At 43.6% G+C, this 13,228-nt stretch overlaps 1 protein-coding gene and 1 long non-coding RNA gene across 4 annotated transcripts in view; one reads left to right on the top strand and one right to left on the bottom strand.

Annotated features, from left to right (window-relative positions):
* Nucleotides 1-13,228, bottom strand: part of Hsd17b2 (hydroxysteroid 17-beta dehydrogenase 2) — a 61,918-nt gene that overhangs the window by 38,332 nt on the left and 10,358 nt on the right. The window lies entirely within an intron of this gene.
* The window catches only part of LOC116070255, a 20,638-nt gene continuing 15,363 nt past the window's right edge, over nt 7,954-13,228 (top strand). For 2 of the 3 annotated variants that reach the window (XR_004110323.1, XR_004110325.1), the window contains exon 1: nt 7,954-8,037. This is a non-coding gene — a long non-coding RNA (uncharacterized LOC116070255). Of the gene's footprint in view, nt 8,038-8,303; nt 8,348-13,228 lie in introns of those variants that run through there. The other variant, XR_004110324.1, reaches the window with a different exon arrangement.

Genomic DNA, 13,228 nt, shown 5'->3' with positions numbered 1-13,228 from the left:
GGGTTTGGGAGAAAAAGAAATCCTCACAAAAGATATTCTTTTCATCCAATTGTATTATAACAGAGCTGGGGAGATGACTCAGCTGGCAAAGTGCTCACATCAAAAAGCTGGGTGTGGATTACACATTTGTAAGCCCAGCGCTGGGGGTGGGCTGGTAAATCCCTGGGGCTCCCTGGCCAGCCTGTCTACCTTAACCAGTGATCTCCAAGCTGTTGAGAAGCTGTGTCTCAAAAACCAGGGTGAATGGTGTCTGAGGAGCAATGAGAGATCTTCTGGTATCCACGTGCATGCATATGCATGTGCATCTATATCCATGTGCATCTACATACATGTGTACCTACATACATGTGCACCTACATACATGTGCATTTACACACAGGTACACCTGAACAGACAAATCACAGCATTAATGTGAGTGTGACCGCTGATTTAATCTTTTTATGTGTGTAATGTATTCTTGTATGTGCACATATGTACACAAAAGAGTTCACCTGTGTGTGCATGTGTGAGAGGCAGAGGTGGGCATTGGATGTCTTTCTCTATTTTCTCCACCTTATATTTTGAGACAGGGTCTCTCAGTGAACCTGGAGTTTGCCATTTTGGTTTAATTGTGATCTCCCTGGATCCACCAGTGTCTGCCACGACTCCCAACTCTGGACTGTAGCTGCTCATCACCATGTCCAAGAATGTGCCAGGGTTCTAAATTTGGATCTGCATGTTTATGCAGCAAGAACTTTACCCACTGAGCTGTCAGCCCCACCTCTTTGCTTTGATCTTGGTTGTAATGAATGAAGCAACATGCGTCAGGGCTCCACCACACAGTTGAGAAAGGGACCTCAGTAGGGACAAAAGTACAAAACTTTAACTCGGGAATGTAACCCATTAAAAACTTACTGTGAGTTCTCTCCTGACCTCTCACCTTCGCAAACAGTATTATGGATCTCAAAATCCAGATGCATCAGAATGTCAGGGTATTCAATGTTACCCAGGGGTCCCACAAAAGATCAGAAAACAAACACCAGACCCTTGGGTATGTTATTCATTAAAAGCTTGCCTTGAGCTTTCTCCATCCCAGCCTGTGTTGTCTTAGCAGTTTTGAGGGATGTTCTCATTGAAAGGCTGAGATGTTTCTGGATAATGGGATTATCAAAGAAATGTAACAGCCCCTGGATGAGGCTGCTCTGTGAGGCCAGGATAGGGACACAGAAGGGAAAGAAGTTTTGAAGCTGTTCTGCCCTTTCATCTGCCAGGGCCTGCACTGTAACTCAGGCTGTAACATTGTAACTCAGACTCAGGTTTGTATGGCCTCTGATACAAGCCCAAGGAGAACAAGGACCTTGTTGCAAAATTCAACCTCCCAGGGTCCTACCTGATGTCCACCAAGAACCCTGCATTCCAGTGCTTCTTAGCCTTTCTAATGTTCTTTACAGTTAACCATGTTGTGGTCAATCCCAACCGTTAAATTATCTTCACTGCTACCTCATAACTGTAATTTTGCTACCATTATAAATCGCAATGTAAATGTCTGTTTTTTCCCATGGTGTTAGGTGACCTCTGTGAAAGGGTCATTTGACCCCCAAATGGGTCATGACACACAGATTGAGAACCACTGCTATATTCTGTTGAATGAAGGTATGGGAACTTCATCTTCCTTCTAAACCTCAGGGATGAGCAACCCCATCCTTGATGGCCCATGCCCAGGAACCTTTCAGTGGATAAGATCAAGAGGCAGTATCTGAGTAGTCATTGCTACACCTTTAGCATCTCTGGGTAGTCATTGTTACATCTTAGCATCCTTGACCTCTGCTTGTATCACCAATGTCTGTTGAGCTCTGTATGCCAGATATCATGTTAGATGCTGAGATTGTACAGATCCGTCAGGAGGGGATGAACAACAGAAATCCACTCTTGCATAGTTCCAGAGGACAGAAGTCTGGATGAATGGACGGTGCCAGTATAATTAAGTCTTGGAACCAGATCTCTTCTTACCCTGGAGATGACAACCCCCTCAAATAGAAGGGGAAGATGAGAGAGGGCCAGTGCTTTCTGGTATCTTCCTTAAAGGGGCACTAATACTATCTTAGGATACATCATTTTCTTGTCAAGTTAACCTTCTCCTGGAGCTCTGCCTTCCTGTGTCTCCCACAACTGGGTCTCCGGCTTCAACAGGGAATTCCAAGTGCTGGGATCACAAGGGTGCCCCACAGTTCCTGGTGTTGTGGTATGAATGTGAATTGTTTCCCATTTGCTTAGGAGTTTGAGCACATGGCTCCCAGCTGGTGGCAGCTATTTTAGGATATAGTGTCTTGATGAAGAAAAGTGGGTCACTAGGCTCTAGCATGTTACAGTCTGGCTCCACTTCCTGTCTTTCCAATTAGGGATACAATGTGACCTGCTGGTTCTAGGTCCAGCTGTCATGCCTTCTCCATTCTCCACTTTGTCTTCATTGCAGTCATTCTGTGCTATTTTTCACTCAGGACGATGAAGACCCATGAGAAGTCAATAATCTCTGCTGTCAATTACACAAGAGAAGGGGTAACCTTAACCTGTTGGGAACACAGCTTCTTCCCACTCACCCATGCCTTGAATATTTGAGCATCTGGCTTCTTCCTATGAAGTACAGGTTCCTCTTATCTCAGCTTCCTGATGCCCATGGCCTCCATTGACCTCAGTTCCTGCCACAGAGCCAAGGAGCTGTGCTCCTAAAAGAGGAACTGCTTAGAAAGCAGGTTAGATTGATGAACGAAGCCTGCCTCTGCACCAGTAGAACAAACAGTGAGAACCAGAAGTTACTGTCCACTGCCCTGGCATTAGCAAGATACTTATGCAGCCTAGAAATACCAGCAGAACCAATCTTTCCTGGAAGTCTAGCAGATGATGCTTGTGTTGGCTGCTGGGCTGCTCAGAGTCTCTGTCGTAAATAAAGTCAGATTAGATGACTTGAAAGAAGTTTAGTGAAGGATGCTGGAGGAGGAGACAGGAGAAGGGGAGTGAAGAGGGAGGGAGGTAGAGTAGAGGGAAGGAGGAGGAAGAAGAGGAGAAGGAGGAGCATCAAGATACAGGAAGAGCTGGGCATGTAGCAGAGTCAGCAGAGTGCTTGCCTCCCATGAAACAAAGCCCTGAGTTGGAGCTCCGGCACACATAACAGGTGTGTTGTATGCAACTATAGACCAAGCACTTGAGAGGTTGAGAATCAGATGTTCAATTACCCTCAACTACAAAGCAAATTTAAGGCTGGTCCTGGCTACATGAGACCCTGTCTCAATGGTAACAACAAAGGCCAATGAGGTCGAAGGAAACGTTGGGGAGGCACACAGTCTGGTTCTCCTTTCTAGATCCTACAGAGGCAACAGGAGGGATCCAGAGAAACCTCAGTGTAACCTCCAGGGGAGACACCTTACTTATAGTAGCTGTCATCCTGCTCAACATTCTTAACACTGTGACCCCTTATGTGTAGTTCCTCAGGTTGCGGTGACCCCCCCCCCCCAACCATAAAATTATTTTTGTTGCTACCTCACAACTATAATGTTGCTACTGGATCATAATGTAAACATCTGTGTTTTCCCATGATCCCTTGGGGGTTGCATCCCTCAGGTTGAGAGTCACTGCTACAGGATGACGGAGGGGAAGGTTAAACTCTCGAGTTTCTTGGTCCTCCCTGTTTATAGTCTAGAGTCAAATGTTCCCTATGTCCTAATTGGCAAAGGCCAACCTCAAACACACAGAGCAGAGTGGAGAAGATGGCAGAGATGTACAAATGCAACATGGATCTGTCCCGAATCCACCCCTCAACCCACAAACACACACACACCTCCTCGCTTTTTCTGGTAACAGAACCCTGTTATGCCCTGGGAGGAAGTGCTGTAAATTTTACAGCATTTTTTAATGCTTAAGAATATGACCTTGGGCTGGAGAGATGGCTCAGTGGTTAAGAGCACTGACTGCTCTTCCGAAGGTCCGGAGTTCAAAAATCCCAGTAACCACATGGTGGCTCGCAAACCATCCGTAATGAGACCTGAAGCCCTCTTCTGGGGTATCTGAAGACAGCTACAGTGAATGTACATATAATAAATAAATAAATCTTTAAAAAATATATGACCTTAGGTGGGAGTAGGGTGGTTACTAACATAATTAGAAGAGGAAAGGGGTTACACTTTGAGGTCACAGTCCATCCTGGAGGGAAGTGTTACTGCAAATGAGTGAATCCAATATGCCTGGTATCTGTATAAGAAACAACAACAACAACAACAAAAAAAAGAATGGGGTCTGAGGATATGTGTCTGTTAGTAGGACACTTGTCTGTCAGGCACAAAGCCCTAGGTTCCATCTTGAATGCTAAATAGATGGTGTGGCAGCATACTCCTGAAACACTGGCATTCAGAAGGTTAGAAGCAGGAGGACCAAAAGTTCAAGGTCATTCTTGGCTATGCAGCAAATTCAAGGCCAGCCTGGTCTACAGGAGACCTTGTCGCCACAAAAGAAGATGGAAAGTTTTGCTCAGACCTGTGGGGAAGATGGCCAAGAGGGGAGCAGAGATAGAGGCTGAACAGCTGCAGTTCTAAGTGAGGGTCCATGAGGGCAGAAACTGGCACTAGCAAGGAAGGACTCCTGTCTACAGCTTTCAGATGGTATGTGGCTCTGCCAATAACTTGATAACTTAATTTCAGGTTTCCTGCCCCCCCCCGGGCCTCTGAGAATTCCTTTTGTCTTAAGCCAGCTATTTGGGGTACAGGTTGGCCAGGTCCAGTCTCAAAGGCAGAAATTCAACTTACTCCAAAATCCAAAACTTCTTGAACATCAACATAAAGTCACGAGTAGAAAAGCCACACTTGACTTCATATGACAGATGGCAGCCCAGACACAGGTGCACAATGCATCATTGTGTAAAGCTGCCCTCGGGCTGTGTATCTGGCAGATATGAAAAATAAATGAGTTTCTCACTTGGACTTGGGTTTCCACCTCAAAGATATCTCATTGTGTATATATACAAATATTCTGAGACAGTCTTTTGATGAGGGACACCCATTGTACATAGTAAGGTATGAATTCAGACCTTACATTTCTCTACCCCACAGAGCCTGGTGGACTACAAATTCCATGCAAGCCAAGGGGATGGGTTTATTTTCAATGGATTATGAACTTCAAGCATAAAAATTGGAGAGACAGGTAGAGCCTCAATTCCAACCCCAGCTTTATCCCTCACTGGCTCAGTGGGAGCTGGATGAGCCCATCTCATGGAGAAGTATGTCTGAGGCACTGGGTTCCTTGGCCAGGTTTCTGAACAGATAGAAAAACTCAAAGGGGATGGCAGACTCTCTTCTTTTTTTTTTAAGATTTATTTTATTTATTTCATGTGTATGAGTACACTGTAGCTGTACAGATGGCCATGAGCCATCATGTGTATGGCTGCTGCGAATTGAACTCAGGACCTCTACCAGCCCTGTTCACTCCGGCCCTGTTCACTCTGGCGTAATTCACTGTAGCTGTCTTCAGACACTCCAGAAGAGGGCGTCAGATCTCATTATGAGTGTTTATGAGCCACCATGTGGTTGCTGGGATTCAAACTCAGGACCTTCGGAAGAGCAGTCAGTGCTCTTACCTGCTGAGCCATCTCGCCAGCCCGATGGCAGACTCTCAAGACAGTTATACCGTGAGCCTACTGGAGCCCACTGGTAGCTGTTCTTACTATAATTCCTCACCAGAATTTTGGATTCTTGAAGTTCCCTTTGTACCATCCAGGGGATGGCCGTTACTCCCCAGAAGCAAATTCCCTGCATCTAAGAAGTAGACAGATGGCATCTTTACTAAATTTACCATTCGTAAAATCTGATGCAGAAAAGAAGAAAACAGAGAGGCAAAGAGACCCTACCCTGGCTTCCCAATGTTCTGCAAGAATCCAAAATGTCCACATGGAGAGCTTAGAGTAATAGGTACTCTCCAAACCCATACTTATCACAGGAGGACCTACACTGGTCATTTCTCCCAGGACCAGCCCCATGAGAATTGCCCACAGTGATATCATTAACAAACAGGACTTGATCCAGATTATGTTCCATCAAGGGCATTTCCTGAGCATCTTGGCACTGTGTGTACAAGGTACTGAGGGTACAGTGTGAGCCTGCTCCTGGCATTGGCAAGCCAAGGTGAAAAACACAAAGAGGGCTCAGCCAAACCACCTGGGGTCTGGGAGCCAGCAGGGTAGACTAACCAGCTAGACAGACACACTCAGAGCTATCACCTCTTCCAGATGAATGGAGACTCTGGATTGTTATTTAAGTCATGCCAGGCCACACCCCTGGTGTAGGTGGCAAAGCTGTGAAACTAGAATTCCATGACTCCAAAGTGCATGCCCTCTGTGCTGAAGATGATCACCATTACCACCTAGTCAATGTAACTGACCACTCAGACATCTCTGAGTGCCATGTCATTCATTTATGTATACCTGTGTTAATTGGGTACCCAGTTCTGAGTGCCTAGTGTGTGCCAAGAAGTGTTGTAGTCAGCATGAACTGTCAACTTGACACAGTCTAGAATAATTTCCTTGCCAAGTCTCTGTGGAGTAATTTTCCTTAGCGGGAGGGGTAGGGGGGTAGTGTCTGTGAGCATGTCTGTTGGGGATTGTCTTGATTGTTAGTTCATGTACAAGAGCCTAGCCCACTGTGGGCAGCATCATTCCCTATACTGGTAGTCCTGGGTTCTCTAAAGAAGGTAGCGGAGCAGAGGCCTGAGTGAGCCAGAGAGCAAGTCAACGAGCAACAGTCCTTCATGGTTTCTGCTTCAAGTTTCTGTCTTAAATTCCTGCCCCCAGCTTTCTTCAATGATGGACTGCGACCCAGAAATGTAAGCCAAATAAATCCTTTCCTCCCCTAAGTTGATTTTGGTACCATAGCAGCAGAAATGAAACTAGAACAGGATGTGTGTTCAATGGTTTTCTTACAGAACAGAACGTAGTAGCCAAGGTAGCCACATGGAATGGGGCCCTGACCATTCTGTGGGACAATAGGGAGCTTCTTATCCAATATGTTATTTGAGAGTGACCAGGTTCTGCAACCATAATGATCAGAATGTGTACAGAAAGAGAAAAAGCAAGAAGCTAGACACTTAGAGATAAAAGGATGCTTGTTTAATAAGATGACACGTAAGCCCTTAGGTCTCTACTAGCCATAATTGGGTGACACTGTACATTGTCTGAAGACTTTCTGACCACCTCCACGGTGCTACGGTCTCCAGTGAATCCAACTAAAGGATGCTGTGAACAGCCTTAACAGTGAAGCACTTTCCAGTTCAACATAGTCACCATGCCAAGGTTGAGAAATCCCGATTTCTGAAAATGATAAGAAGGTGAGGAAGCCAGTGCTCTAAGTGATGAGGAAATACTTGGCTGAAAGGAGCAGCACACACTGGCTTTAGAGCCAGGGCCTCGAGCCAACGAGTTTGCCCTGGGCGATGGCAAACCCAAATGAAAGGCATGAGGAAATTCGAGATAAGGAAGCCTTCTGATCTTAAATGCTTTTTTTGACAGTGGAGAAGGTACATACTCTAAATAGAATGAATGTGTTAGAAAAGCAACTATGGGATTCTAATGATCCGGGGGAACCTGGAGAAGGTTTGCCTAGACAAAAAATAATGACGGTGGAAATCTGAAGATGAATCCAGATGCATTCTGGGAGTAATGGATACTACCCAGGAATAAACCAAGAGGAATTGAAGGTAACTGGGTAGCAAGACCGACTGCATAGGGAGGGAGCCCTAATTAAAAATCCTCATGAGGAAGTGGTTTTGTTTCATTCCTTATTGCTTTGTGTGGTCATCTGAATGCAAAATGTCCCACTTAGGCTCTGGTATTTGAACCTTTGGTCCCCAGTTGGCTGTGCTGTTTGTGGTTTTGCTGGAGGAAGTATGTCACTGTCATCAGGCTTAAAGCCTCACCCTACTTCCAGTCTGCACTATGTGTCATATTTGCAGTTGAGGTACGAGCTCATGTCTGCCACTTGCTACTATGCCTCCCCATCAAGATGGACTCTACCTTTTGGAACTGTAAGTCCAAATAAACTCTTTTTTTTCTAGAAGTTGCTTTTGGTCATGGTGTTTTGTCCTAGCAACCAATACACTGTGACAAAATACCTCTAGCAAAAGCCAACAAGAGGAGGAAGGGTTGACTGTAGCTCCTAGTTTCCAAGGGCGTCCGACATGATGACGTCAAGACAGTAGGAGCCTGAATTCACTGGTCACATTATGTCCCCAAATAAGAAACCAGAAGTAATGAGTGTACCCCAAGCTTTAGTTCTGCTTTTTATACAGTCCATGATGACCTGCCAAGATAATCCCCCAGAGGCCCAGCTGCCAGGTAATGCTAGACATTTCAAGTGGAAGGTTAATGCCAGCCACAACCGGGAGGGTATCAAGCCATAACTTCAGCCTCAAGCATAAATAGCTGGACCTACCCAGCTATTGGGTATGCATGGTATTAGGGAGAGAAGCGTCATAGACAGGACTCTGAGCACTGCTGGGTTCTCTGTGGAAGCCTAATGTTATCTTTAATTTCTACCTGGGATTTGCAAGAAACAACAATGTCCAGGCTCATACCTGAGATCAGGTAGGCTGGAGTTCTAGGAATAGGTACCCAAGCACAAGAGGACTTAAAGACCATTCTACACAGTGAGTCTAATACTGCAGTTCGCAATCTTCCTAATGCCGTGACCCTTTAATACAGCTCCTCATGCTGTGATGTTCCCCAACCATAGAATTATTTTGTTGTTACTTCATAACTGTAATTTTGCTTTTGTTGTGAATTGTAATATAAATATCTGATATACAGAATATCTGATGTATGACCCCTAAGGTCATGATCCACAGGTTGAGATCCACTGATCTGACATGATGAGGGTTGGTGCCCAGCGTGCTTGAGCTGTCTTAGGATAATTACTGTATCCTCACTGACCTACCATGAGCTGAAAGGCTCATCTTTACATGCTTACAGAGGAGCGATCCTGGTTTGTGGCTGTTTAAAATTCTGCCTCCTGTTTTAGCTCTTGACTGAATTCTGTCAAAACAATGAGTTGCTCAGAGTCTTGTGTATTCTGGTGTTGCCTGCAATGCAGACCTTCAATTCTTAGACTTTCTTGTTTATAGATATGCCAATCTGTAGTGAAGCCCCAAGCTTCATCCTGCTCTCTCTCCCTCTCCCTCTCCCTCTCCCTCTCCCTCTCCCTCTCCCTCTCCCTCTCCCTCTCCTTCTCCCTCTTTCTCTGTCTTTCTCTCTGTCTCTCTCTCTCCAGTCCAGACTATCTTGAACTACTCTAAATCAGGCTGACTCCAGATTACAAGTAATCCTCCTGCATTGTGATAGGATTATGGGCACAAGCCACCACACCCAACTTGTGAACTTTCTTTCCAGATCTCCCAGCATCCTGTGCCATAGAGCACTCAAGGCAGCAACTGTCCCAGAGTCTAGCCAATTGTTGGACACCAGTTGGCTTCTGCATTCTTTGTTGTGTTAAGGTGTTCATCATGGGATGGTTTTATTCCTGGCTCCTGGGAATACCAAGATCCATATGCATGCTATGGACTCTGGTCTACAGGACTCATACTGTAGACCAAAGCACTTCAACCTTAAAGCTGAGATCACATTGTTCTTTGTGGTGGGGACCACTCTGTACCACTGTAGGAGGGTTCTGGCAGTGGTCCAGTCTTAGCACTAAATGTGGCATGCCTTCATGTTTCTCAGTTCTAACCTCGAGTTACCAAATATCCCCTTGGAAGCCGAACTTCCCCAAGTCCGTAAGAAGTGCTCAAGAGGAAAGACAAGGACAAGCCAGTACTCTGAGAATGTTGATACAGGTGTTGAGTGAGTGAAGGAGCGAAGCAGGGATGCTCTAACTGACCTTGGCAGGGAAAGCATGCTAAGCATAGGAGGCTACTGTCTCAGCCCTGAAAAAGCCAGCATTTTTGTTCTGTCTCTCTGTCTCTGTCTCTGTGTCTCTGTGTCTCTCTGCCCCTCTGTGACTTTGTCTGTCTCTGTGTCTGTCTCTGCCTCTTCCTGTCTCTCTGTGTCTGCCTCTGTCTCTGTTTCTGTGTCTCTCTGCCCCTCTATGTCTGTCTGTCTGTCTCTGTCTCTGTCTCTGTGTCTCTCTGCCCCTCTATGTCTGTCTGTCTGTCTGTCTCTGTCTATCTCTCTCTGTGTTTTTTTCTGTGTCTCTGTCTCTCTCTGCTTCTCTCTGACTCTGCTTCTCTCTGTGTGTCTCTCTGCTTTTCTTTCTGCCTCTCTCTCAGTCTGTCTATCTGTCTCCCTCTGCCCCTTACCATCCTTCGTTTTGTCTAGATTGCCTGTGATAGTGTTCTCTGAGTGTGTGTTGTATGGCCAGGTACTGTACTGTACAAAGCATCTGATATACTCCAGTTAACTTATTCTCCTAATAGTTTATGAATGAATAGAGACACATTTTGTAAACATTCTGCCCTTCTAGCCCATAGCTTTGCACTTTGTGAACTGAGTAAAGCAAAGGCGGAGAAACTTGCTGTTCCCACTTCATTTTCTGCTACATTAGTCACCAAACTTCTTTTTTGCATACTTAGGTCCTTTCTCTGGCATTCTCTAAATCACCTCCAAAATTTCCCCCCACCCCAAAATGTTTTCTTTTCAGCATGCTCCCTGGAGCAAATTTACCACCTTGGTCCTTCTCTTTTCCCCTGCTGTTCTCAGCACTTCCACATGGTCCAGAACCAACTGGATGCATTGGGTTTGCTCTCAGGCTTCTTCCTATATACTTGATGGGAGCAGGTCTCCCTGGTGTGTACTTCTTGATGAATAGATGGAATCCAGAGGTCTCTCTCAGCCCATTCATTCTCTCCTCCATGTTGGGTGTTATTTGTAACTCTGCTCACTTAGGACCTCTCAAGTGAACCAAGGCTTAAAAAGAAAACAGCCATATGTAATTGACAGTTGCTCTTTCTATGTGTATGAAGAGTTGTGTTGGAATTTTGATGGGAATTGCTTTGAATCTGTAGATTGCTTTTGGTAAGATGGCCATTTTCACTATGGTAATCCTACTAATCCATAAGCATGGGAGAGTTTTCCATCCTCTGAGGTCTTCTTCAATTTCTTTTTTTCTTCTTTAATAAGAACAACATTTAATTGAGGCTGGTTTATTGGTTCAGAGTTTCAGTCAATTATCACCAAGGCTGGAGAATGGCAGTGTCCAGGCAGGCATGATCATGGTGCAGGAGGAGCTGCGAGTTCTACTTCCTTATCTGAAGCCTACTTGCAGAAGACTGATTTCCAGGCAGCTGGGACTAAGGTAGTAAAGCCCACACCCACAGTCACACACCTACCCCAAGAGGACCACACGTCCTAATAGTGCCACTCCCGGGCCAAACATAAACAGACCACCACAGCGGGGGAGCACTCCAGTTCTTACCCCAGAATAAGAGGAAGTAGGGACTGTGAGTAAGGCAAAGTAATATTTTTTCAGAGCTACCTAAAATTTTGACTAGGATTTATATAAATCTAAAGCCCTTTCTCTATGCTTACTTTATGGGTTTTTTTTTTAAAGTTCTATTGCATTATGATGAGAAAAATTACATGATTTCAATTTATCTGAATTTGTTAACATTTAAAAACATATTTTAAGTAAATAGAATTAAATCACATTCTTGTTTCCCTTTTGTACCCCATCTCCTCCCAGAGAGCCACCTTAATTACCTACAATATCTTTTTTTGTCATGCTCTTTAAAATTTATAAAATTTTATAACAATAAAAATAAGTATTATAAAAGTTGTTTGATATAAAACAACAATCAATTTAACAGTCTTGTATAGATGCTTGTCTATAGCACTACTGAAAATATATGCATTTTTCTCAATATAAATTTTAAATAGCTCCAAACATATAACTGTATATTTCAAGATAATACATCACTATTAGTATTTTCTTAAGTGAACATAAACATATAAAGTCTTTTTGTTTGTGTGTTTGTTTTATATTTAGTAAAGCTTAAAGTCTTGGCTCTTACAAGCCCAAAATAAGAACAATTTTTAGACATTGGATTTCATTGTAATAAGGCTGTACTCCAATGATCCTCACATCATCAAAGGATTTTACCTCCATCCTAGCTAAGCTGAGACTTGACAGTTCTGCTGGGCCAAGGAATGAATTGTAGGCACGATTTTTGGATACAAACTTCCTGCTATGGTCAAAGCTATTTGACTTGAGTGAGTGACTTCATTCTCAGCCCATAGAGAACAGGTTACATTCATTTAAGAAATTGTGTGTGTATTAAGATGGTCTATCCATAAAGTCATTCGCCAACTGTTTCAATGAACAATGGTTCTGCTTAGAGGGTGGCACAGGCATTAGGTGAGGGTAAGAATCTGGTTCATTGGCTGTGATAATTTGGGAAAGCATTCATCTCAGAGAAAGAGTAACTTATAAAATCCTCTTCTTCAAATTTGGTACAAGAGTTACAAATGTCAAGTAAAGCATTTAGTCTTACTCTTTGTTCTCTTACAAGCTACCTCCCATGTTAATTGTCTACATTTCTTTTGGCTGTATAAATACTTTTGAAATATGTAAGTTGTTCTGAAAACCATAGTATACTGTAAAAACATGAAATAAACATGTTTTTTACTAATAGAGAGGCTGAGATAGGAGAAGCAAGATTTCAAGACCCTTATGTTGTACACAGCATGACACTGTAACAAACAAACAACTGAAAGTGTATATGGATTGTACAATATTGGATCTATTTCTCCAATTACCAAATTAGAGATACCACTGGATGACAATCAACAAATTTCTAATTCCTCATATTTTTGGATTTCAATTGATTAGAATATGTTGGCAATATTAATTTTCATATTACAATATTAAGAAAAGTAATTGTTACTTCCTGTGGTTTTTGTTGTCAGAGGTGGAATTAGGTTTGTGTGGATTTGTTGAAAGATTACCTTCTTGCTTCTTCTAGGGTGTAGTTTTCCTCCTTATGTTGGTGTTTTCTATCTATTATCCTTTGTAGGACTGGATTTGTGGAAAGATATTGTGTAAATTTTGTTTTGTCATGGAATATCTTGTTTTCTCCATCTATGGTAATTGAGAGTTTTTCTGGGTATAGTACCCTGGGCTGGCATTTGTGTTCTCATAGGGTCTGTATGACATCTGCTTAGGATCTTCTAGCTTTCATAGTCTCTGGTGAGAAATCTGCTGTAATTCTAATAGGCCTGCCTTTATAT

This window comes from Mastomys coucha, unplaced genomic scaffold (assembly GCF_008632895.1).
Source record: "Mastomys coucha isolate ucsf_1 unplaced genomic scaffold, UCSF_Mcou_1 pScaffold22, whole genome shotgun sequence".
Lineage (NCBI taxonomy): Eukaryota > Metazoa > Chordata > Mammalia > Rodentia > Muridae > Mastomys > Mastomys coucha.
This window is presented reverse-complemented; position numbering and strand designations above follow the sequence as displayed.